Source organism: Diceros bicornis, chromosome 8 (assembly GCF_020826845.1).
Source record: "Diceros bicornis minor isolate mBicDic1 chromosome 8, mDicBic1.mat.cur, whole genome shotgun sequence".
In the NCBI taxonomy this organism is placed as follows: domain Eukaryota; kingdom Metazoa; phylum Chordata; class Mammalia; order Perissodactyla; family Rhinocerotidae; genus Diceros; species Diceros bicornis.
In genome coordinates, this window is record NC_080747.1 from 57,582,274 (window position 1) to 57,606,841 (window position 24,568).

A 24,568-nucleotide genomic window follows, 5' to 3' on the forward strand; every position below is an offset into this window, starting at 1 on the left:
ACTTTGGTTTACCTTCCTCATCTCTTTTCCCATTTCATTTGAGTGCTGGAGAAAGTTGCTCCTAATGGGAAATCATGAACACTGGGCTGTACTAAACACACATTGTCTCAAATCCTGGAACAATTCTATCCTAAGAGACACTGCATGGTACCGTATTTCCCTTTTTTCTTGTGTCTGGGACTTGGGGTTAGAATATTACCTAAATTAGATTAAAGTGTATGCTCCTTAGGGTTCATTTTTTTTTTCATTCTGATTTGAATAGATTCTTCAATGCAGTTGGAACAGTCTTCAGTAGCTTCTCATAGCCAATGTAATGTCTTCTGGAAAGGTTTCTAAGAAATCTCGTTCTTGTATCTATCATATTAGCATTTGAATAATTTTCATGGTCATTATAGCCCTTAGATTGAGGTTATTGGTATAACTTCATTCAAAGGAAGCATGTCTGCTTATATTTCTATAGCTTTAATAACTGAGAAAAAAAGTTTTACTTTCATTTTAAAGTTAAACGTAATGATAGGATTCTCTTCTCTTTATATTAAATCTTGAAGTTGAATTGTTTTAACTATACCCCAGAGTCTCTGGTAGGGTGACATAAAAACTCCTGCATATATGGACAGAGAGAGGAAAGTAGTCCTCTTCTCAACTGTTGCGACATAGGACATTTATGAGTGAGGGTGGCAGGGTTAGGATGGGATAGTTTGATAGTTTCAGGCATATCTACCTTTGAGAAAACAGAAAACCAAGAAACCCTCAACATTTTGTATAAGATTGTTTTCAAAATGAGATTTTCAGTATCATTTAATGTTTGGGTCATTCTGGAGACTGACTAACATATATAAGGTGCTTCAGCCAATGAGATTGCCAGAATGTCCTCTCAGTTTATAGTGATGGATCTTTTTTAGTTCATTTTGTCCACATAAAATAGCTTTAAATGTTTGAATGTTAGTGTTATTATTTTAGTCTTTTAAATGATTAGAATCCATTTTGGGTTTACAGTAATGTGTGAAAGGAATACAGGGAATCGTATTTAGAGAAAAAATGTGATAGTAATCGGGTAATCTTTGGGACATCTTCCAGCACATCACTGAGCTCTCGAAAGTACAATTTTGAGGTTCTGATCCCTTGCTCTGATAACGAGAGATAGAATGGTCACAGCTTGCATAAAATATCCCATCTTACCCCTCCCACCCCACGCTAAAGGAAAGGAAATACACATTAGCTGGTGAATCATGTAGATGATCAGGTTTCGCTGCCTGCGTCTGAGGGCGCTGCAGTCCACGAGGACAGCTATTGTTAGGGGAGAGAGTCCTGAGAGATTTCACTGCTACTTAAGTGTGGCAGGACACATCATCTGCCTCTTTCTTTGCATTCATTTTTAATAATATGAAAGAAATCTAAGACTGGAGTTGAGAGATATTAGGATTGGGAGTGGAAAGAACAAACTGAGAAGAGAAAAATCTAAGGATGAAAGTTTCTTGGTAGTTTCCCCTGATTGCTAACTGGAAGGAATCAGGGTACATGATTTGATGGGACACAGGAGGCTATAAGCAGAATAGATGTCTCAGTTCTTGCTGTTGATGCAGTTTCTGAGGCCAACCGGCAATTTATGAAATTTATGTGTTTTGGGGGAGTGATGTAGCAAGATGGATAGTTAGAAACATCCAGGATGTTAGTAAGACTTTACAAAACTAGATCTTGCTACTTTCAGGAATTTTTTGCATTATGCAGGAATTTTAAGGAAAGGGAAGAATAATGTTTCTTTCATACAAGGTCAGGGCTAAGTTATATTTCGAATACATTTTGCCTTTCTCTCAATATCTACTCATTTGATATATTTGTGTCACAAAATAGAAAATATGCTGCTTTCCTTCTAACATGAAGACGGTATCTTATATCCCCTCTAGTGCACGCCCTTAGTTATCTTTCCAGCAGTGGAGATGGATTCTCTTAACCTACACTTTTATTCAGTTCTTCTGGCTGCCGTACGTTTACACACACACACACACACACACACACACGCACACACGCACACACAAATACTACTAAGTTGTAGAGGTGGCTGATTTTATTTTACCTAAAGCCATATTTATGACTGTCATAATGATTTTTGTGGCAATGACTTTTATTGCATTTCTCCAGTCTCAGCAGAGCAATGGCATTTCAAACGAGACATCAAAAGGACAGCCAGCCGTGAATGGTGATGGATTCATTTACCCGCTGTGGAAAGAAGATAGAAAACTTTTTCTTCCAATCTTCTTCATGATGTTCATAATTTTATTCCTTAATGATAAGGTCTTTCTTGCTTCTGAATTAAGTTGTGTTTGAAAAAGCTGGGGGTAGAAATAGTAATGGTGAAACCATGTACATCTGTAGGTGTTTTCTTAAGCCAAAACATCATCTTGTTCCTCCCCGCAGATTAAGTCGCTGTAAGGGATTATTATGCTCATTGAAAGGAGGAGGAAATTAAGACACAGAGAACTTTGCATGTTTTACTTAAACTAAGTGGAAAATGATTGCTGGAGGTAGGAATGAAGGTTTTAGCTTTGAACTAGCGATACCTGTGTATTGAATGACTCTCATCAAATGAATGAATGCTGTTTAGTCACAGCTGAAGACAATAAAGCAGATAAAAGTTTATCCTGGTTTAAAGTGATGGTTTCTGTTCCCTGTTGGTAATTCTGCTCAGCAACACCGCCCATTTGTCTCAACTTGATTTCAGGTTCCACAGTGCCGGGGGGCTTTTCACTAGGGAAGAATTTTCAGTTTGTGTACACCAATTTTAGCTCCGATCTTGAGAGCTAACTTTTGTTTTTCATGGAGAATGAGTACAGAAAGAAGTTACATGAAATTAGGATGTTAAAGGAAATAAATAACCCACCATCTCATATTTTGGGGGTTTGTTTTTTTCCCTTTGTAGATTATTGTGTAGAAAAAGGGCATCCTCAGTTTAAACTGAATTTCTCTATTACAAACCTTAAAAAAATCTTAAATAAAACTAGTAGTATACTTTTTGGGGCACTTTTAAAATAAAAATTAACAAAAATACAAAATGAGAAAGGAATATATTATCTTTAAAACTAATATAATGTTCTATGAGTGATACAGTTAGAAAAGCTCTTCGTAATGTCTTGGATAAGAAGTTAGCAGTTTCTTTTCTTTTTTGTAAATATATTCACTGATTGATATTCTCCTTTTATACTATTCACAAAAACGTAACCTTGTGGGATCTGGAATTCTGTGTTAGTGAGTTCTAGCTTTGGCCTGGAGGTCTAGTATTCACTGATAGAGCCCAGGAGCAACTTCCCTCTGTTTGGAGCTCCTGTGTTTGGCATATTCTCCAGCAGAGAAGCCTCTGAGCAGGCAAAATAGAGGGGGGAAAAAAAAGACATACGTTAACGAGGATTCACTTTACCCTTAGGAGATCCCTCAGAATCTGTTTCCTTTCAATCACATACATTCTAACATAACTGACTGTAAAATTTCTAATCCCATAGCAAACAGTGAACTACAAATTAGAAGGTAGAAATGGCCTGATATTGGCAGCTACATGGATAACATTAATTTAGAATAGTCGAGATGTAGAACTGCCTGAGAAGAGCTTGGTAGGAAAGGAAGAGAGACAGACTACTAGGAGCAGATGTAAGGATTAAAGCAAGCCAAGTGAGTGGTTGAGGACTGTGTAGAGGCACCCTGATAGCATGGCTTTGTTCCATTCCCTTCTCCCTCCTCCCTTTCTCCTTCCCTCCTTTCTTCTCTCTCTCCTTTCCTCCTTGCTAAGTTTTTTTTTTTTAAAGGATAATTAGTTTATTTTTTTAACTGCTAGTAACCGTGCTGCCCAATCTATTGTTGGGTCACACTTGATGACACCTGAGTGCGAGATAACCATTTTCTTAGGGAGTTTGGGTGTGTTTGTTACACACATTATCTTATGTGTGTAGATAGAAATGTACACATTACAAATGTAGAAATGGTCAACAATTGTTTTCCCAAATGTCTTTGAGTTCCAGTATTCTATTTTGAAATACTAATGACAGCTGGTAACTTGCATATATGAGCCCCTTTTTTCATTTTTTTATTGAGATATAATTGACGTATAACATTATATTAGTTTCATATAAACAACATAGTGATTTGATTTTTGTATATATTGTGAAATGATCGCCACAATAAGTCGAGATAACATCCATCACCACACATAGTTACAATTTTTTTCCTTGTGATGACAGCTTTTAAGATCTACTCTCTTAGCAACTTTCTATTTAAGCCTTTATTGAAATATAACGTGTATAGAAAAGTATGCATATAATTGAATCATAAGTAAACAACTTGGTGATTTACCTAAGTGAACACAGCCATGTAACCAGCACCAAGGCCAACATGTAGACCACTGTCAGCATCCGGAAGCTTCCTCTTTCTTTCCCCCAAGTCATTACTTCCCCCCAAAGATAACTTGTCTCCTGACTTCTGAGACTAGAGGTTACTTCCACTTATTACTGAACTTTCTATCAGGATACATGGTGTGTATCTCTGTGTCTGATTTCTTTTGCTCAATGTTATGTTTGTGAGATTTATTTCTGTTTTGTGTATAACAACAGTTTATTCTCATTGCTCTATAGTGTTCCACTTTATGAGAATGGTACAATTTATTTAACCATTTTGTTCTTGATTGACATTTGGGTTGTTTCCCGTTTTTGGCTGTTATGGATAGTGCTGCTCTGAACATTCTTACATATGTGTTTTGGTAAACATGTGGGGATTTCAGCCGTGTATATTGTAAGTTGAATTGCTGGGCCGATTTTAGTAGATGGTGCCTTCCTTCAAAAGTGGTACTAACTCACGCTCTACCGGCACCTTATGAGAGTTTTGGCTACTCCACATCCTTACAAACAGCTGGTATCATCTGTCTTTTTAGTTGTAGCCATTCTGGTGGATGTACAGTGGTATCACATTGTGGTTTTAATTTGCCTTTCCTGGAGGACCTTTTGTTCTTTTATATGTTTATAGGCTATAGTCTTTTGTGAAGTATTTGTTCAGGTTTTTTTCTCATGGAGTTTTTGTCGGATATGTTATTCCAAGTAAGAAAGATTTTAATACCGGAGAAGTAAACTTCTCTTATTTGTTTAGAAAACTCAGCTAACCAGGCAAACTCATTCACCAATGCTTCCATATAATACGTAAAATAAATGAATGAAGAGATTAGAAACATTTTGAATTTGTAAACACCATAGTCTGGATCTGTGAAACCCTGTCCTTAAAAAAAGCCAACTGTAACACAACACTCACACGCATGCAGAGCTTGTCCTCAGTGTTGACCATAAGAGCAGAGCATCTTGTACCGTGGTATCGCCCAGTGACTGATGGAGATATGCGTTTGGAAGATATGGTTGGAGGCCCAGCTCTCTTACTTGCTGGTTATTTGATTTGGGGACTTTAAAAAATCACCCGTGTCTCTCCTTTTTCATTATTAAAATGATTGTAAAACCTAATTCATAGAGATGTTACGAGAGACAGATGAGGTGATATTTATGAAACCTTGTTCAGAACTGTAAATGGCCATACATATGTTAGTTATTATTATTATTGTTGTGTTCTACAACATTCCTTATTCTTGAGTTAAATTGTGCCAGCATTGAGAACATTTCCTCACATATTAATAAATGATTGTTGGCTGAATGAATGAATAGCACATTTAAGCATCTTTCTTGAGCTATTACTCTGAGTGATTCAAAGTGTGTTTTACGTCTTTTCTCTAGGACTTGCACTTTTTATTGCTAAAGCTGAGTTGGGAACAGGGTTTATTACACATCAGCTTGAAAAATTGAGTCTAATAGCCAGCAGTTTGAGATCCCCCGTTTCACTCTATGGCTCATATCAAGTTTATGCCCCCGAGTAACACACACAGGCCCTGGAGAACCCTTGAAAATGATTTCAGTGCTCTTCACCCCGTGGGTGATCCCCTAAAGCTTACACACTGAATATTTTTAGCTTCTATAATTAGAATGCTGGCCAACAGATTTTTAGATTTAAAATATTGTAGTGGGTTCTCCAGTGCTGATACCTTGGAAACCACGTTTCATGCAAAATTGAATGTTTAAGGATGAGTAATAGCTGAAAACTGGAGCATGTAGAGAGCCTTTTCAGCTTGGTGTGGATAAGGTGGTTCTCAGATATGTTGATTATAATCCCAAAAGCAAACTTGCAGCATGTACCTTATAAGCGTTTATATGAAGCAACAATTCTGAATCCTTTTAAAAGTCTGATTCTGAACTATTGATTTGACTTTGTGACTCTCCTTTGTCTTCATCTGAAAAGAGGTTTAGTGCTGTATATTTGTTTTTAAATTAAATATAATTACAATTTGTATGATTTTTATTTTGGAGAATTACATGGTAAACAATAGTAGGTATCCCTTTGCAAAATCAGGCCTGCTGCAGAAGGAACTTGGATTTTGATGTGGAAAACGAATTTTTCCAAAGACTGATTTTCTTTTCCTTCTTTCTTGTATTTGAGTTTTTTTTTTTTTCTTTTTTTTCCTTTTGAGAGCTGGTGGTGTCTTGGTTGGTTGGCTCTCATCATTTAAGTATAATTGTTTTGTGGTACTGGTGGTGCTGAGCGTGTAACATATTTCTTCAGAATAACATAAGTCAGTCTACATTTTATGAAGATATTTACATTTTAGGTAGCATCCTTCATAGGTGCTTGACCCAAATGTGGCTGCTTTCTGGTGATTTAGTGGAAAATGGAATCATCTGGTATAGTAGACAGCTTTTGTTTTCTGTTACAGACATAATGCTATGGAAAATTGAAATAAAAACAAAGGGTAATTATAGTGAGCCTTGTTAAACTACTGTTTTAAAAATAGTGAATTTCAGAAAACCTCATCTTCTGTTCTGGGTGATTTCATTCCTGTGAGAAGTTAAACTGGGTCGTTTTTAAAAGAAAAGCATCCAGGCATGTCTGTGTTAACAGGCATTGCTGTGTTAAAAGCTGAAAGCAAGGCTCTCTACAGCACTTGAAACTTTTTAAAAAATTTGGCACTATAGATTTGGGGAAGGGCAACTTTTTAAAGACTAGGATCATGACAATGATAATCTCTAAACTGATATCCCAAGGGAATGGAATCTTCCATTTTTTGAGCTCTTCCAAATGGAAATCTGTTTTCTCTACGGCCTGATGGGAATATACCTAATGTCTTTAATACAAACCAGGTTTTTGCACCTTCTACCCCAGAATGATCATGAATGAAGTCCGGAAAGTGTTCCTTGGTGAAACCTGTTTGTTCTGAGTGAGGACTCCATGAGGTCACCAGTCAGACTGAAAGTGTGATTGGACCTTGAGTGTGGATGGCTGCGCTCCTGAGCCCCTCCCCTCACGTGTTGCATGTCGACTGCAGCTGCAGGGACACCTCACAGTAGAACTGCTTCAAAAATTCCTTCATTCCTTTGACCTCTGGAGACCATGTCCTTAGGAATGTGAGATGAGCACTCATGATGTTAGCAGAGAGTCGGGCCTCGTGGCAGGAGATTGCTAGAGGACTGATTACAATCGCCTTTGGAAAACTGCTGAGTGTTAACAGATGAAGCAGAAACACACAGCTCACACGTTTGCACTTTTACACGTTGAGCTCCTTTGCCAGGGAAAAGAGAGAAGGCGGATAGGAAATGTCTCAAAAGATTGAGACAAATGAGATCAGATAATTTCCCTCGAAAAGTACATTAAGAAAGGAAACAAAAACACCCATCCAAAAACATCAGAAGAAAATATAGTTCAAGCACTCGTGTGTTTTTACGGCCAAAACTTTAGGCAGTGAATTCTACGCTTTAATCCATCACTTTATTGCTTATTGTTCTGTACCGCCCTTTAAGTTTTTCATGTGTGTTCATATGGTCCTCCTCCCCTTCATGTGTCCTCGTGGTAGGAACTGTGATCAGAGTATCTTTTGTGTTTCTCTCAGTGGCTAGTATATTTTATAGTGAAAATACTTATTTAATGGAACGAGAACAGAAAAATGAGAATCAATTGAATTGGTTACTTAAAAAATCTGGACAAATTGGAGATGCCCAGTCATTATTGCCAACTTTATCTAAACTCTATTTCTTTTAGAGAGATTCCTCCAGTATAGTAACTCTGATCATTGCTAATTCCAGAAGTTGGAATCCAGCAACTTTTGGGATGAAACTTTCTTATTAGGGTTTGTGATGTTTCCTTGGAAAAATTACCCAACCTTTCTATTTAGATATGACTGTGTTTTATCTGTTCTCTGAATTGGACATAGTTTTATTGACTATTTTTTTGAGATTAAAAATTTGAGTTAGCACTTAAAAAAAACATTTTATTTTGAAATAATTGTAGGCTCACAGGAAGTTGCAAAAATATAGTATAGGTTTTACATAGGCTTCCCTCCAATGAGCACCAGTTTTTTTTGTGTGTGTGTGTGAGGAAGATCAGCCCTGAGCTAACATCCATGCTAATCCTCCTCTTTTTTTTTTGCTGAGAAAGACCAGCTCTGAGCTAACATCTATTGGCAGTCCTCCTCCTTTTTTTCCCCCAAAGTCCCAGTAAATAGTTGTATGTCATAGTTGCACATCCTTCTAGCTGCTGTATGTGGGACACGGCCTCAGCATAGCCGGATAAGCGGTGCGTTGGTGTGCGCCAGGGATCCGAACCCGGGCCGTCGGTAGCAGAGTGCGCACACTTAACCGCTAAGCCACGGGGCTGGCCCCAAATGAGCACCAGTTTTAAGATTTCTAAAAAGGCATTTACTAAAAAGACTTGTAAGGAATTATAATTTTTATGCCTTCTCTGAAGAATATATAGTGGGCATTGTAAAAAATGCAAAATTAGGCACATCTACTATTTTCTGGGTTTCAGTTGGAAAAGGTGTTCCTGTGATAGGCAAGGGGAGAGAGTCATTCACTCGTTTATTTATTCACATCTGTGAATTTGGTGTTTGCCTCATTCAAATCATTTTTTTATATTGATCTTGTCGAACTAGGAGTTTTAAATCCAGATATTCTCAAAATCTTTGGAAGATATAACATAAATATAAGTGAGGGAAAGTAGTACTTCTTTATGGTACTGGTGTTAGGGCACCACGATAATACTGAATTTTATGTAAAGGTGAGAGCATATCATTGTATTATGTATATCTATGTGTTAGGTGTATATTATTTGCCTTATAATATATGTGCCTTACAAAATATGTGAATGCACAATATATTGAGACATTTTAGAATAGATGCTTTATTTATTATATATACGTAATAATATTTCCAGTGAAATCTCAATATGTTTCACTACTCTTTAGTATTTGATAAATATTACATTTGAACACATATTTGAGTTCAGTTATCACCTCTTAATAGGGTCTTTTAATGCTGCATGTCTGTGTTCATCCATATATCTGAACCTTCTGCAGTGTTACCTAGAATGCTCCTTTGAAGGTTTGGTCTTACACCTCAAGACAGACATAACTGGGAAAGGTACAGAGAAATGCGCTGCATATCATAAGAATAGAGGAGTGTCTTTCAGAGAACAGAGAGAAACCTGTTTGAATGCTATAGTCATGATCAATGAAGTCTGAAAGAAGACCTCACCTGATGCTATAATGTCATGAACACTTTCCCCCAAATCCAAGAATACCAGAACTTTGAGGACCACTTACAACTGAGAGAAGTAGGTTTAGCATTAAAAAAAGAAGTTTAAATTTATGTAGCGGGTATTTATGTGAGCAGCTTTTCACCCCGGGTGGAGAAACTGGTTTCTCCAAGAGGAAAAGGTCCTGAACAAATTTTTGGGTAGAGTAAGCATTCATACAATTTAAAAGAGAATGTGGACATGTTTGGTAAATACACCTTTTTGGACGGTATTCTCTCTTTACCCAGGACTTTCTCATAGTACCTTGTTCAAGTCACCATTTTGTAGAATGTCTTGATCTCTGATGTCCCTGGATGTTGGTCAAGAGGGTTGAGGGGTCTGACTTCACATGACGTTTCCTATAAAGTTTGCTGGTCTCAGCGTGTATTATCTCAGCTCTTGACCTTGACCAGAGGGCACTAGTGTAAGTGCATTATTGTACTTGAGATTATAAAATGATCAGATCATTTAGACCGTCTTGTGAAATTTCTGAGTCAAGTCCACACCTTGTTGCTGATAAAATGAAATTAGGTGTTATTTCTGAATTGAAACCAACACCTTTGGTTCAGGGTTCATTTGGAATAATTCCATTACTCTGAAATAGTTTGCTTTCCCCACAACATGAAATATATTTTATTTTGTGCAAATTTAAGGATAATCGTGTTGGACAACTTTCTTAGATGTAATATTATGTTCACAAATTAGAGAGCTTGGAAAGTCCAGTGCCATATATTCCTGTTTGATCCACAGCTTTTAGCTTCTGTGATGGAAAGACTTTAGTATATGGGCTTGAATAGCACAGTGTCTTTTATATAAAAACCAGAGCAGCAGAAAAAACCAGGCTAAAGCATATGACCCAGGCTTCAAGCAGGTTGCTGCTTAAGTAGGGAGCTGGTGGAATAATTTTAGTCTGATAAAAGACAGTGAGGGATTCATTGCTAAGGTGAGTGTCCAGGGATAGGGGATCTAATGGAAACTTGATGACTTGGGGAGCAGTGATGGGATGGAATGAATGCCTGAAGCATGGGCAGTAGGTACTATGAGTTGCAGAATCTGTGGAATCAAGGAAAGGGAAATAATTTTTTGAGGAGCCTGTTTCTGGGAAATTGTGAATCTGTCTGCTTAAATTGCAGGAGTGGTCTGTTTATCTACTGTCATGAGAGTATGAAGTATTCATTTTAATTAATTTTCCGATAACTGAAGCTTACCTAATTGTGTCCGACCAAAACTGTCTTAAAATCTGTTTTTGATGTACATAATTCCAAAATGAATTGCACACACTTATCTCCTTTTTTAACCACATATTGAAAATAATTTCCCCTTTTGTTCATCTCTCGCGGTTGTTACATAATTCAGCGAGGCTCTTGGGGCAGATGTGTGGAGCTATTGCTCCTGCACCAAGTGTTCCCATATTGTTATGCTTTAAACATTCTTTTGCTTATCCTTTGTGTTGTAAAGAGGATGTCTTAGCTGTGTTTAAACAAGGATTAAGGGTCTCGCTATTTGCTTACATGATGGGCAGTGATTCCTGAGGTATTTATTTTGTTATGTTGTATATACATGAGGAAGTGCAGTTTTGACTAGAGGCTGGGATGACAGTTGGAGAGACAGGGAATGGAGGGCTGTCTGCTCCTTTCTTATGCCCTAGAGAGGAGGCCTTAGCCATATTGAGAGAGGGGCTATAAGACAAAGCTGAAGGACCCATTTTTATGAGATAGTCTGAGAGGTGTGGGCTCTGAGAAGGCTGCTTTGGCATCCAGGTAACAGAGTGTGGCTCTGGGGCGATGTAGGCTGAGGCAGTGGTTCTGTGCCTCAGTGCCTTGAAGGCTTAGAGTATTAGGAGACCCAGGAGAGAGCTTCCTGGGCAGGAAAGTGGAATTCTCAAGTAGTCATTGGCCATCAATGAAGAGGCCTGAGTAGAAGGACATGAAAGGATTGGTGGTGAGCATGGCTGACAGACCCCAGAAATAAGAGAAGGTTGCTGAGATCCAGCAGTGAGGCAAATTTTAGTTATGGTCACCGAGACCTCTTTGTACGTACAGGCTATTGAGGTCTGTGGAAACACTGAAGTTGTTTTCTGAATTCACATTACTGTCAGAAATTCACTGTGCAGGCCATGAGCATGGACTCGAGCCAAAGTGCCTGGGCTTGAATCATGCCTCCACCCCCGTCTTAGGTTGGGTTCCCTGGGGAACAGTTTCTGATTGGGCAAGAGGTTTATTGGGGCTTGGGCTGAGGGATAATACCTGTGAGGGAGTGCAGGAAGTTGGATTGGACAGAAAGAGGAATTGAAGTGTGAATCAGTAGCAACAATGGCCTCTGCTAATCCTACCAAGAGCTCTGGAGCTGAGGGGACCCTTCTGAATTTCCCCATCTTGAGGTAAGGGAGCCAGGTTTCTTCAACTCACATCAACCAGTCAGGAGATATGGGCTGCCCTTGGACAGAAGTGTGACCTTGGCTCTGGTGGCTCTGTTTGGCTAAGACAGTTTCTGGAGCGAGATTGAGCTGAGCGTCATCAGTCACCAACACTCCCACTGGCTGGGGAAGCACCCCAGCTTTGAAGGGGATATCTAGGCAGTGCAGCATAGCACCCACATGCTCAGTGCCTCATAACTGGGTGACTCTGTGCTTCCCATTCTTTAACTGAACTACCTCATTTAATTCCCAGAGTTTAAGTTAGTATAGGCAAAATGCTTAGAAGGGTCCATAGCACCCAGTCAGTATGATTTAGGTGATCATACCTGACTTTATCAGCCCTACTTTTCCTTTATGTTTTTTTTTAATACATCATGAGTTTGAAAGCTAATGCTCTCATTATTAATTTTTTCTAATTCTCTTTGCAATAGGAAAACATCTGACAATATCTTAGTAAGAAATAATTTAATATACTCTGTATTTTAATAGTATTTGCATTTTTAATTTTTACCACAAGAAAGATGTAAAAGGGATAATCACTAATGATGAAATTTGAAGGATTTGGACATATGGTGAATGAAATTGTTAGATAGGTGTGCATGTTATTTCTTAGCCTCCCTCAAAGTAACTTAGATAATAACCTTCTAAGTTTACCTGTCTGCTGTTGTTGAGTTAGGGAGTGGTTCCATAAAAAGCAGTTCATGACCAGGTGATAGTGTCCAGCTGAGAAGGTCCTCAGAGTCTTGGTCTTTTTTTTCCTTGTGACTCTGGTTCTAGATCTAAACATTACAACATACAATCATGCCACTTAATAAAATTGCTTCATTTCTTTTTTTTTTGCTTGAGAAAGATTGGCCCTGAGCTAACATCTGTGCCAATCTTCCTCCATTTCATATGTGGGATGCCACCACAGCACGGCTTGATGAGCGGTGTGTAGGTCTGTGCCCAGGATCTGAACCCGCGAACCTGGGCCGCCGAAGCGGAGCTTGAGAACTTAACCACTCCGCCACTGGACTGGCCCCCTGCTTCATTTCTTAAACATTTCAGAATCATTCTTTGCAATATTTCAGGATTTATTTATTTTTTATTTTTTAAATTTTTTGTTTATTGCAGTAACATTGGTTTATAACATTGTATAAATTTCAGGTGTCCATTATTATACTTCTATTTCTGCATAGATTACATCATGTTCACCACCCAAATACTAATTACAACCCATCACAACACACATGTGCCGAATTATCCCTTTTGCCCTCCTCCCTCCCCCCTTCCCCTCTGGTAACAACCAATCCAATCTCTGTCTCTATGTGTTTGTTTGTTGTTGTTGCAATATTTCAGTATTTAAATTCCATAAATATAGAGCAGATCACCTGGAGTGTTTTAGAAATTTGGGTTTAATTCAAAGTAATGTTCTCATGGAGCCTTAGTCCCTGCCAGTTCAATTCTCATTCACTTGGGGATGTGGCTAATTCCTTCGGACAGTTTATCTCCTTCATATTTGTATGGATGGAAAATATTTCATTTCACCGCCTCCTAAATACGGCAGCTATATCATATTAAATTGTTTATTTTTAAGGAACTGTCCAATTTCCCTGTTAATATTAAAGCAGAGATAATTAAGAATGTATGCCACAAAACACTTCTTAAAACATAAAGTGTGCCTGTTCCTTCTGTTTGTACCAATAGCCCATTATTGGCACACCCCAATAAAGCCAGCAGAGCAGAGGAGGAAATACTGTGACACTTCTTTTGAAAGAATTTTTAAAAAAGACTTTCCTTGGATTTTCCTCCCCAGTTTTAAGTTGCTTGTAACTATTCTCAATTTCTTTTAAGGAAATGAGAATATTAGGAGTGAACCATGAAAAATAATTTATCTACATATTTATTATATGATGATCTGTAGAAGATGAAGATTATATGGAATATATAGTAAATATCAAGCTGAATCAATGAGAAATTTTGTTTTAGCTGTTTTGGCATTAAACTTATTCTTGAGTTGAGCAGTCTGTTGTGGGTTCCTTGCAGAATTCCGTAGTTACTTTTGTGATGAGCGCCAGGAAGCTGATGGAGATCATCTCACTTTGGCAGCCAGCAGTTTTGTTTTGTTTTTTCTTATTGAGATTAGGAATGTCGAGCACATTTAAGATTTCACTTCCACATTTTTGTAGGGGGAGGATGTTTGGAAGGTGAACATGGATAAAAGATTTAAGGTTGACTAATAGATGTATAAAAGGTATTAATGTTTAAAGTCGTAAAAACTCATCTTGTAACAAACCCTTTCTAAAAGCAAAGATGACTTTTAAAACTGTGCATTTGGGGATTAAAATACATAAACCCTCTTTTTAGAGAAATGTTGTTGAGCTCGATCTAATGGGAAACAAGTCCCATATCCAAGAAGATTATGTCAGTACAGCTTTTAATTCTCAAAAACATGAAATTATGACATTTGTACATATGATCTTCTACTGTGTAGGAGATACGAAGTAAAAAAATAATATTTTAGACAAAATTATGTATTGTTTCCAAAATGGACATAGGTGTGAATGATTTCTACTCTTGTATATTTAATCCTAAACCAACCACAATTATTGTGTGATAGCTTTGCAGAGCATGGCCTGCTAGAGACTCTATGTAAAAACCATTTAATGCCTCCCTCTTTTTTTTAGCATGGATGCAGGTGGGTTTTTATGTGGATTTTAATTACACTTTGGTGAAAAAAAAATTTTTCAATTTTGGGCCATTGTTTTGAGTTTTAAAATGACTAATTTCAAACTAGAATATATTGTAGATAAGGAGGAAAAATTCTCTAACCAAAACAATTTTTTATTTAAATAAGCTTATTACTTTCATTTAGAGCATTAATCAAGGTTAATCAATTCTTAGATTGTTTATCTAAATTTATAGGCATGGACACCTAAATAAATGTGTTTGCTTAAATGATAACTAATACAGTAGAAGTACACTAAACTAGATGTTAATTACTCTCAAAGTTTTACAAATGATATCTTTTAGTAAATTCACTGTTTATTATATTACTTAAATAAAAGGCAGAAGAGGAAGGATACCTAATAAGCATATCACTGTAAATTCCAGTGAACATTATTAGAATTTACATTTATTTGAAAATTAAGGGCTAGTTTTTTACTCACAGGACACTCAAAGGTTGACCAAGAGGAAAGGAAGGTTCCATATGAATGTTGGCTGTTTGGTCTAATGGTCTAAATGAAATGGAAAAAGAAACATGGACTTATACTAATGGTTCAGTTTCTAACAATAAACCTTGTGAGTTCACTTTAAGTGCAGTTTGCTGAAAATTGATGATGATTTTGAGCACTTAGCTTCTTATCTCCAAAGCACTTTCCAAATGTTGAATAATTAATTGCCACAACCCCCGTCTGGGGGTAGAATAGCAAGCATGTCTTTCTATTTACCAGGAAACCATTATGGCAGAGTCTGGAAGTGTTGATTTTTATTTTTGGAGGTTTCTGTGCTTTCCAAGGTGACCGGCTCTCTAAATGCTGTTCTGGTTTCCAATCACAGGGTCATGGGAAAAGTAACCGAGCATGTTGAATACTTGAAAACTTTTTCTTCTCCTTGTTCCCTTGTAGATTTCACTTTCATCTCACTGCTGCCTGCTCATGGTTTTGCAATACAATTTTTTAAAATGGAATATTAGATTTTAGTCAGTTTAGTCTCTGCAATTAGTATAGTCTCTTCTTTCCTGGTGAATTCAGAATTTGGGAAACCTGGTGGAACTATGAGAGCAAATCTAAGTGGCAAAAAAGTCATATTCTGAAAAAAGTTTTAATAAATTAAAGAAATGAATCTTTTGAACAATAGTTTTTGTAACTTTAACTTAATCTTGGAGTCTGAGGAATAATGAATATAGACTATACATATGCTTAATGGTGCGTTATAAACAGTTGAGCTATGTGACATATATAGAGGACAAACTTATATTAAAAAATTAGACAATAAGAAAGAATATGAGAGAGGCTAATTTAGACAAAATAAGTATAGAATAAAGTAGACAGTTGAACAGTGGAGTTAATAAACCTGAAAGGAGTTTGAGAAAAGAGAGGTCTTGAGTGAAGGTGCGACATGACAAGAGCCTTGAGGAAGGTAGGTGGGCAGCGCTTTTGAGATGGGTTCTGGTGGTGACTGTGGCCTACCAGATAATGCCTACATTAGCCAGGCTAATTCCTGACTTGTTTGTGTGGCCAGCGTCAGGATGTCTACAGATTAGCTCTCTGGAGAGATGCAGGATGAAGTCACTGCAGCAGACACAGAAGGCTCTCCATCCTTCAGGTTCTCAACCTTTGAAATAGAAAAGAGCCAGGACCTTTCTTTGAGAGCAGTTAATCCCTTTATGCTTTGAGAAACTCACCAGATAACAAAGAGAATGTGGTGGTGATGATTTCTGAGGGATGTTGAGTTTCTTTGCGTGTGATTAACACCTTTGAAGGCAGAGGAGAGTTACATTCTTCATGTCGTTTCAAGAAGATGAAGTCCTAGAAATCATAGAAGTGTCGGCTCACACTTGTCTATCGAATACAGAGAGAGGACTTAGTCTTGAGGTCTGGAGTCCACACCTGGGCTTTAGGGGGGCTCATGAATCCCCAGATATTGTATACAGAATTTGTACATATATGTGTTTTTGGAGGAGTGCATCCAAAGTATTCATGATGTTGCTAAAGCTGTGACATACACGAAACATTTAATATTTAATATGGACTAGTGTCCCTTAAGAATGTTTACTTAGTCCCCTCTAAATCACAAAACAAAATATTAGTTTCCAGTTATCTACTTCCCCAAAATCTGGATGGAAAGGAAATGAGAGACTATCAGCTCGAGGCTATCACCTCTAAAAGTCTAATGTTTTTATGTTATCAGAAACATCAGAAAGTGCAATGATGCTTTCAAAACCAGTGAACATGGTTATTTAACTACAGTACATTAGATTTGGAAAGGTAGTGATCAAGTCCATCTTATCTACAATCAGTCGTGGGGCTTTTTCACTATCAGATCTGAAGACGGTATGCCCATAAGGATAAGGCAGCTTCAACTGTGCGTTTGTAATTCAGCTTACTTTCAGACACAAGGTGCTTTGTTAACATTCTTGTAGGAAGCTGCTCACTGAATATGTGATAGAACGGGGAGTGGGGTGATTCTTTGGCTCCATGTGGTTCCTTCTCTAAACAGTGTTGCTGTTTTTCTGAATATTTGTAGATTAATTTAATTTTTGTAAATAAGATCATGTTTAGGTGAAATTTTGCAAATAAGGTCTTTATTACAACTCAGTGGAAGCTCGCTATTTAAAGGAATACTGCGATATGAGAGAATCAGTAAATACTAGTGCAAAATAAAACCAAAAAATTACGATTCTTTATAACCTCAAGAAATTATAGCAACATTTTAATTATATAGTCATATGTTTAGAATCCACAGCTTTTATCAGATTTTCAAAAGGTCCATGGCCCCAAAAAAGGTTTAGAATCATTACCTTATAATGTCAGAATCTTATCTATGCTCATCTTAAAAGAAACTTTCTACAATTTTCAAGATTTTACTCAACTTCAGAAATTTAAAGACAAGTCATTGATAAGGAATACAATGGTACAACAAAATGGAATTCAAAGCTGTTTGGGGTTGCCATGGTCTGAATGTTTGTGTCCCCCTGCAAATTCACGTGTTGAAATCTTAACCCTCAAAGGTGATAGTATTAGTAGGTGGGGCTTTGGGGAGGTGATTAAGTCATGAAGATGGAGCCCTCATGAATGGGATTTGTTCTCTTATAAGAGATCCCACAGAGCCCCATATACAATGAGAAGTCTGTGGCCTGGAAGAGGGCCCTCACCTCAGCGTGCTGGCACCCTGATCTCAGACGTCCAGCCTCCAGAACTGTGAGCAGTAAATTTCTGTTGTCTGTAAGCTCCTCATTTGTGACATTTTGTTATAGCAGCCCAAAGGGACTAACACAAGGGCTAAAAGTTCTGGAGATCTATTGGACAACAATGTGAATATATTCAATACCACTCAACTGTACACTTAAAAATGGTTAAGAAAGTAAATTTTATTTTATGTATTTTTTCACCACAATTTAAAAAAAAGTATTTAAGGCTGAGTACAGTGCTTGATAAATATGTATTAGATTTGACAAATGTATAAGAAGATAAGCAAGAAAGATCAAACCAATAATTCTCAATTAACTGAGGGCCTGGGATTGAATATATGGGTTGAAATTTATGGATAATCCATGGATCTCATTATGACCAGTGGTTGGAACTATTTCATCCATGAAATGCACATTCATTTTGATTATTATTTTTTTTTAAAAAGGAGAGATGGATTTTACCATAGTGATTGGTTTGAGTTTCGTTTCCTCTACAGTAGTTATCTACTGGAGGCAAATCATGCAGTGGTTAAGTGTTCAGGCTCTGGCATCAGACCAGATGGTGGATGGTCATATTGCTTTGCCATTTATGACTGTGGTCTTGGGAAAGTCACTTGACATCACTATGCCCCTCCTCTGTAAAATAAGCATAACAATAGTACTGATCTTATAGGGTAGTTGTGGAAAATCAGAAGCTCTAGTATATATTGACAGCAGTACCTGTCTATAGTAGGGATTTAATAATCGTTAGTTTATTACTACTTTTGGAGTGATGCCCGCCAATAAGATAGATAAGAAGAAATGAGGTGTTGGCTGTATTCCAAACACTGTAATAGTCCCTTGAATAAGTGAGAATTGACAGTTTATATTATTGACACTAGTCTGAAGACTCATGGAGATTTTCATTTGATTTAATATGTCTAGACACATGGGTCTTCCAAATAGAATATTTCTAAGCTTATTAATTCAGAATTATAAAAAAAAAAATCTATAACCATATGTGAGGATAAATTTTTAGAATGTGCTTCCATATCCGTAAAGAAAAGTATGCCTATAGGTACAAATCAATGTTGATTTTAAAACTAAATATAATTTAGTTTTTAGTAGATATTTAACTTTCTTATATAAAGTAGATATTTAACTTTCTTCTTTTGTTCACACACACACACACATAAACTAAACAAAGGTCACTGACTACGAAATGCACTTTAAAATGTTGAAATCAGATCTTTTAGTGAATAAACTTAATTTTCACCTTTCTGCAGTGATAAAGGAAGCTCTGGAAGTGAGAAAGTGATGCAAAATTTGCTACTTCAAATTCTCCTCCATGAATCACTTCGTGGTCTTCCAAACGACTTTGTATTTCTAAGAACTGCGTGAAAACTTTTTTTCTTTATGTAGAAAAAATTAGAGCTTGAGTTCGGTTTTTCCTCTTCTTTTCGTTTACATTTGAGTTTAAGAAACATTTGGAAGGCTTCCTTCTTTTGAGAAGTTAAAATAATATGATACAACAAGGTTATTATTGCAGATATCTAGATATATTATTGGCTAATCATATCTCAAGAATTTAAAAAAAGATTATTGGAAATAAAATCTGATATTATACAGTTTATAACATTACATTAAAAGGGCAGTATTGTGGTGTGTGGAAGCAAACTTGGTTCCTTCTTTTATTTTTGGTACTAAAATCATTTTTTTGGTACTCGTGATTGCATTTAATGATTTATCAATTATGGTTTTCTTTCCTATTAGGGCCTTTGTTTTCATTATTATCATCTGGACTCTTCTATTTTAAATCACCTTCCTGTTTATGGTTGTGTGAAAAGCAAGTTAACCTAATTCAGTTGGGTTCTAGGATGTCTGGATGAGTTTTCCGGGTTGTTTGTACCATCTCTTGAGGATCCAAAATGATACTCAGATAGCCTCACTTGGCTCTGGTGTAATTGTTGAGACATGACCAAAACCAGTTTGACGTGAGATGAATATTTCTCAGCTTTTTTCTGGAGTTTCCAGACTTGAAATTGACTAATAATCAGTTGGAATATTTGGTTTTGAGAAGCGACTTTAGTAACACCAGAAATCTTCTGATCTTTAGAATGGTTCTGTACTCTTTATGCAATGCTAAAGCTCTTAAGAAAGCCTACATCAAATATTTCCTGCCCTTGAGGTTTATTCTGCATGATCAGAATAAGTGTAGCTTAAGTGACTTTACATGACACAGGCACATATTTGTTTTTTCAATGCTCAATATAATATGCAAATCAAAAGGACCTCCTACACTATTTGTGTGAATGGACACAATATATTATATTTTTACTTTTGAAATTAACAGTGGCGTTTTTATTTAACATTCACCTATTGTTTTGAGCATTGTATTAGGATCTTGGGAGAAAGAAGAAACATGGCCCATGTCCCCTGTAATGTCTAATAGCCCACTGGGGGAGATAATTTGACACATTTAGAAAGTAGAATCCTGTAAGAATGCTGAAAGAAAGGTTCAAGAGTGTGTAGGGTAGATGAACTTCACAGATGCCCAGGGGGTTGAAACCTTTCTACTTCCCTTTTTCTTTCTTCTTTTGAATACAATACTTAGATCCCATAGCTTCAGATGATAAGGATGTATCATAAAAATGGGTACCAGTAAGCTCTATGTAATGCATTGTGGACCTTTAAATTTTATTCTTGTATCTTTCTTCAGAATGTTACAAGTGTTTCAGCCTGTTAGAAAGTGCTTCTCTGCAGTTACATATGACAGAGAACTCAGCTTGCTCAGTTTGTGGTTTTCAGACGTACTTTTTTTTCCTCCAAGGTATTGTGGGAAACCTAGGTTTTAAAGATAGCTGACTTTTCTATCATGGTTAATTAAGCCAAATGAAAACTGACTTTAGTAATGACAAAAAATTATGATTGCCAGACATGGGAAAAATAAATTATGACTTGTTCTTGGATAAACTATTTACAACTTTCAGGAGATGCCAGTGTTTTATTTCATTATTATAATTATTATTATTATTTTGTTGTTGTATGTTTTTTGGAGGGGCTGTTCCAGTGCTTTCTGTGATCTATGTTCAATGTCCTAATGTGTTTGGCTATGAAAGCCTCTGAGAATTGAACATTTATACATTTTTGAGAGGGAACTATGTGACCATGACTATCTTTCTGTTTCCTTTTGCTTCTTACCTTTGCTTCCTTTGGGCAAGCAAATGCTGCAAACCTCGAAACAATTTTCTAGATAGTAAGCAAGGGTACAGCTAGCATTCTTTTTCTTTTTGGCTGTTGAATAGCCATTGTCTGATTTAGGGAGAAATCATGGCCTTTATGTAGTTACTGTCGAAAGAGGTAACGGCTTAAACATGCTAAAGCAACAGTAGCCAGAAATGTTGAAGAAGTTAAGTGTCGTCTTTGAGCAGGTTGAGTTTGTGGTCAATGTATGTGTTAAAAAGACTAACGATTGGTAGTTTTTCAGGGAAAATTCTTATTGGTTGTTTCTCACAAAAGAACACATTATTTGTGATCTCTCTCTCTTTCTGCCTCTCTTTTTTCCACTCCCCGCCCCCACCCCAAGTAGAAGCCTAGGGAAATTAACCCAACTAAGGAGAATGCTTTCTTCTTGCTGCTAGGAATGCTGTGTTTATAGAACAAAAGGACAGAGGAAATATCTCTGTAATCTTGAAAAAGTATATTTCTCAGAGTTTGAAGCTATACAAAGTTATCTGTTAATGTGTCTTTCTACCCCAGTAGCCTGTAATCTTATTCATTTTGATGTCACCAGTTTCTGGCATGGACTACCACAGAGTAGTTCCTCAATGAAAATATGTTCAAGTGAGCTGAACTGAAGATGTACAACTGCAGTAATAAAGAAACCAGTATTGGATGATCAGCATTCCAAAGAATTGTCTGAAAAATCGGAACAGACTTCAAACCAACTATATGACAAAGAAAACTCACATTCAGAACGGTTTTCTTTGTAATTTATCTTGGGAACATTTATTCATTTGCAGATCCATGTAGTTTTTAAATTGCTTTCAAGTAATATCTTTGTATATGAGGGTGACTACATCATATACTTTTACCACAAAAACACCTTCACGAAACAGCTTATCTTTTCATAATTACCTTCCGTCTCTTCCTTTGTTTACTCCTACAGATTTTGGGCTTCGGCTGGCAATTTTAAAAAGGATTTATGGTTTATTTGCTTTTAACAATATAAAGATAAAGTGATTCTGCTGTGATTTTACACCGTGATAAATTTAGATCTGTCATTACCGTGCTTTATTTAAAATACAGAAGTTTTTATATACCGCCTCTGAAACTCCAAACAATTTGCAAAATTGAAACTTCAAAATGGTACATGATAGTTTATATCATTCCTGAGGTTTTTTTAATCAGGGGGATAGAAAGACATTTTGAGTCTATAACACAATATACTAACAATAAATTCCTGTCCATATTATTGAGAATATACCAGCAAAAATTAGCAGTGACCTTAATGTTGCTGCATTCTGAAGTTTTAAAAACACGTGGATACCTTTAACACAGCTTCCTGATAAATGTGAGCCTGAACCTGAAGAGATGGATCTGTGCCTTAGGCAGGTAGACAGACTTTTACAAATCTATTGCTAAGAAGGTAGAACATTTGGCAATTTAAAGTCAGGTCCCCCATAATTTGGGAGTAAACACACATTAGTAACAGCGTCTCTTGAATTTATCTGATGATTTTTTTTTTTGTGAAGAGCTTATAGTGCTTCATGGATCGTATCAGAACCACGTAGCATTCTCAGGCCTGAGGTTGTGCAAAAGTGAGCTTTGTCTCATGTAGCTGAGGAAACAGACTTGAAGAAAGCAGAGGCTTGTGTGGAGTCACCCAAGTCGGGATGTAAGATTTACAGCCAGCTTCACGGGTGTGATGACTGCAGTCCTGCCTCACCAAGGAGGTCCACCAACTGTCGGGATGTCCCACTGGCCATTTACAGAGACAATCTAGGTGCCATCTAAGAAAATCTGACTTTCCAACCTTTACTTGTGCAAGTATGTCTGCCCTCAAAGAGTCTGTGTTCCATTTGAAGTAATTAATTCAGGCCTCGTTCCTTGAAATTTTGAGTTCCATATCTCTGTTATTATTATTCTTTGGCTTGGAATACTTTGGCCTTTTCCTAATGTCGTATGCACTGAGCTTTGGTTTCTCACTTGGTTAGCTTCAGGGTTAGTTTTCATGTAGTCACCATCCTGTGTTTAATCCTCAGGATCAGGAATCTAGGCAAAGTGGTGTCTGGCTGGGAGAGCAGCAAAGAAGAGGCCCAGTCCTCTGGGACTGGGAGAAGGTGGAGTTGCCCTTGCTTGGAGGAGAGGGGGAATCCAGTGCTGACCTGCATTGGTCAGGGGGGCGCACCAGAAATGAGAGAAAAACCGGAGGTCACTAAGACCAGAATTGGGTTCCACAGGGCAGAGCTACATAGGAGTTAGAGAACAATGGGATGTGAAAGTGTGAGGCAGAAGTTGAGACTAGGTGAATGAGGAGGTGGTGGCCTGTATTCCAAAATGATGATGATATTGCCTGTGTGTGTGTGCATGTGTGTGTGTGTGTGCGCACACATGTGTATAGGGTACTAAGTGCAACTTTGGGCCATCCAGGTCACATTAAAGAGACTGGGATAGGATAGACATTAGGGAGCCAAGCAGAGTGATTACCATGAAGCCAAAACTCGTCTAGTGCTGGGGAAACGTTTCTATAAACGAGAACTAAGTCTAAGACCTGGTGACATCTTGGAATTCTCTGTCATTCTACATGCACTGTGTTGCTGGCTAACATGTGATCTGTACCTTCTCTCGTTTTCATCACTAGTAGTGATCCTGAATTTTGCCTCCTAAAATATTGGCCCGTAAGTGCAGCTCATGACGTGTTAGAAGGATCTAGTAAAGCAGAAGCCGGGGAGCCTCTGTTGTTGTTTTTGGGATCGCAGACACGAGAGAGCTCTGCGTCCAGCCTGGTGGGATGGAAGGCAGGGGCTCCTTTCGCCACCACACAGGCCCATCTTACTGTGGATTACTGAGTTGTCACTGCATGCCAATTGCTCTTTATAAACAGTTGTTTCTGTCGCTGTCCTCATGAGTGTGCACCTTACCGTGCATCGATGGATACAGTGAATGATGAAAAGATGAGAAGGTAACTGCTCCCTTCTCTGCTCTCCACTCCGGCTACGCCATTGCAGTTTCTTTGTGACTGTTCAGCTGGCATGAATCCCTCAGTCATTTTCCTTGATGTGGCCCCCAGGCACCCAGATGTAGCCTGGTACATTTTGTGAGTGGCCTTCGCGGAGAACTGGACTGTCTGGAGCTCCCCCTTTGGCATTGACTGATCCTGTTCTGAGGGGTGTAGAAGTGCCTTCAGCTGTGGCCTCCTAACTGGGTTTACGCAGCCTTGTATACAGCACTTCAGAGAGTGTGTCATCCTCAGTCTGGGATGACGCTGGCCAACAGCTGTTAGAAAAATAATGGCCCCAGGAGGAGAGAAGAGGATTGAGAGGGAATGGTTGTTCACGCTACTCTAGGTACACTGTGGATTTTCTAAGCTGTTAGCATTTCCTGATCAAAAAGTTGGTGAAATGATGTATTCGCTTGCTAAT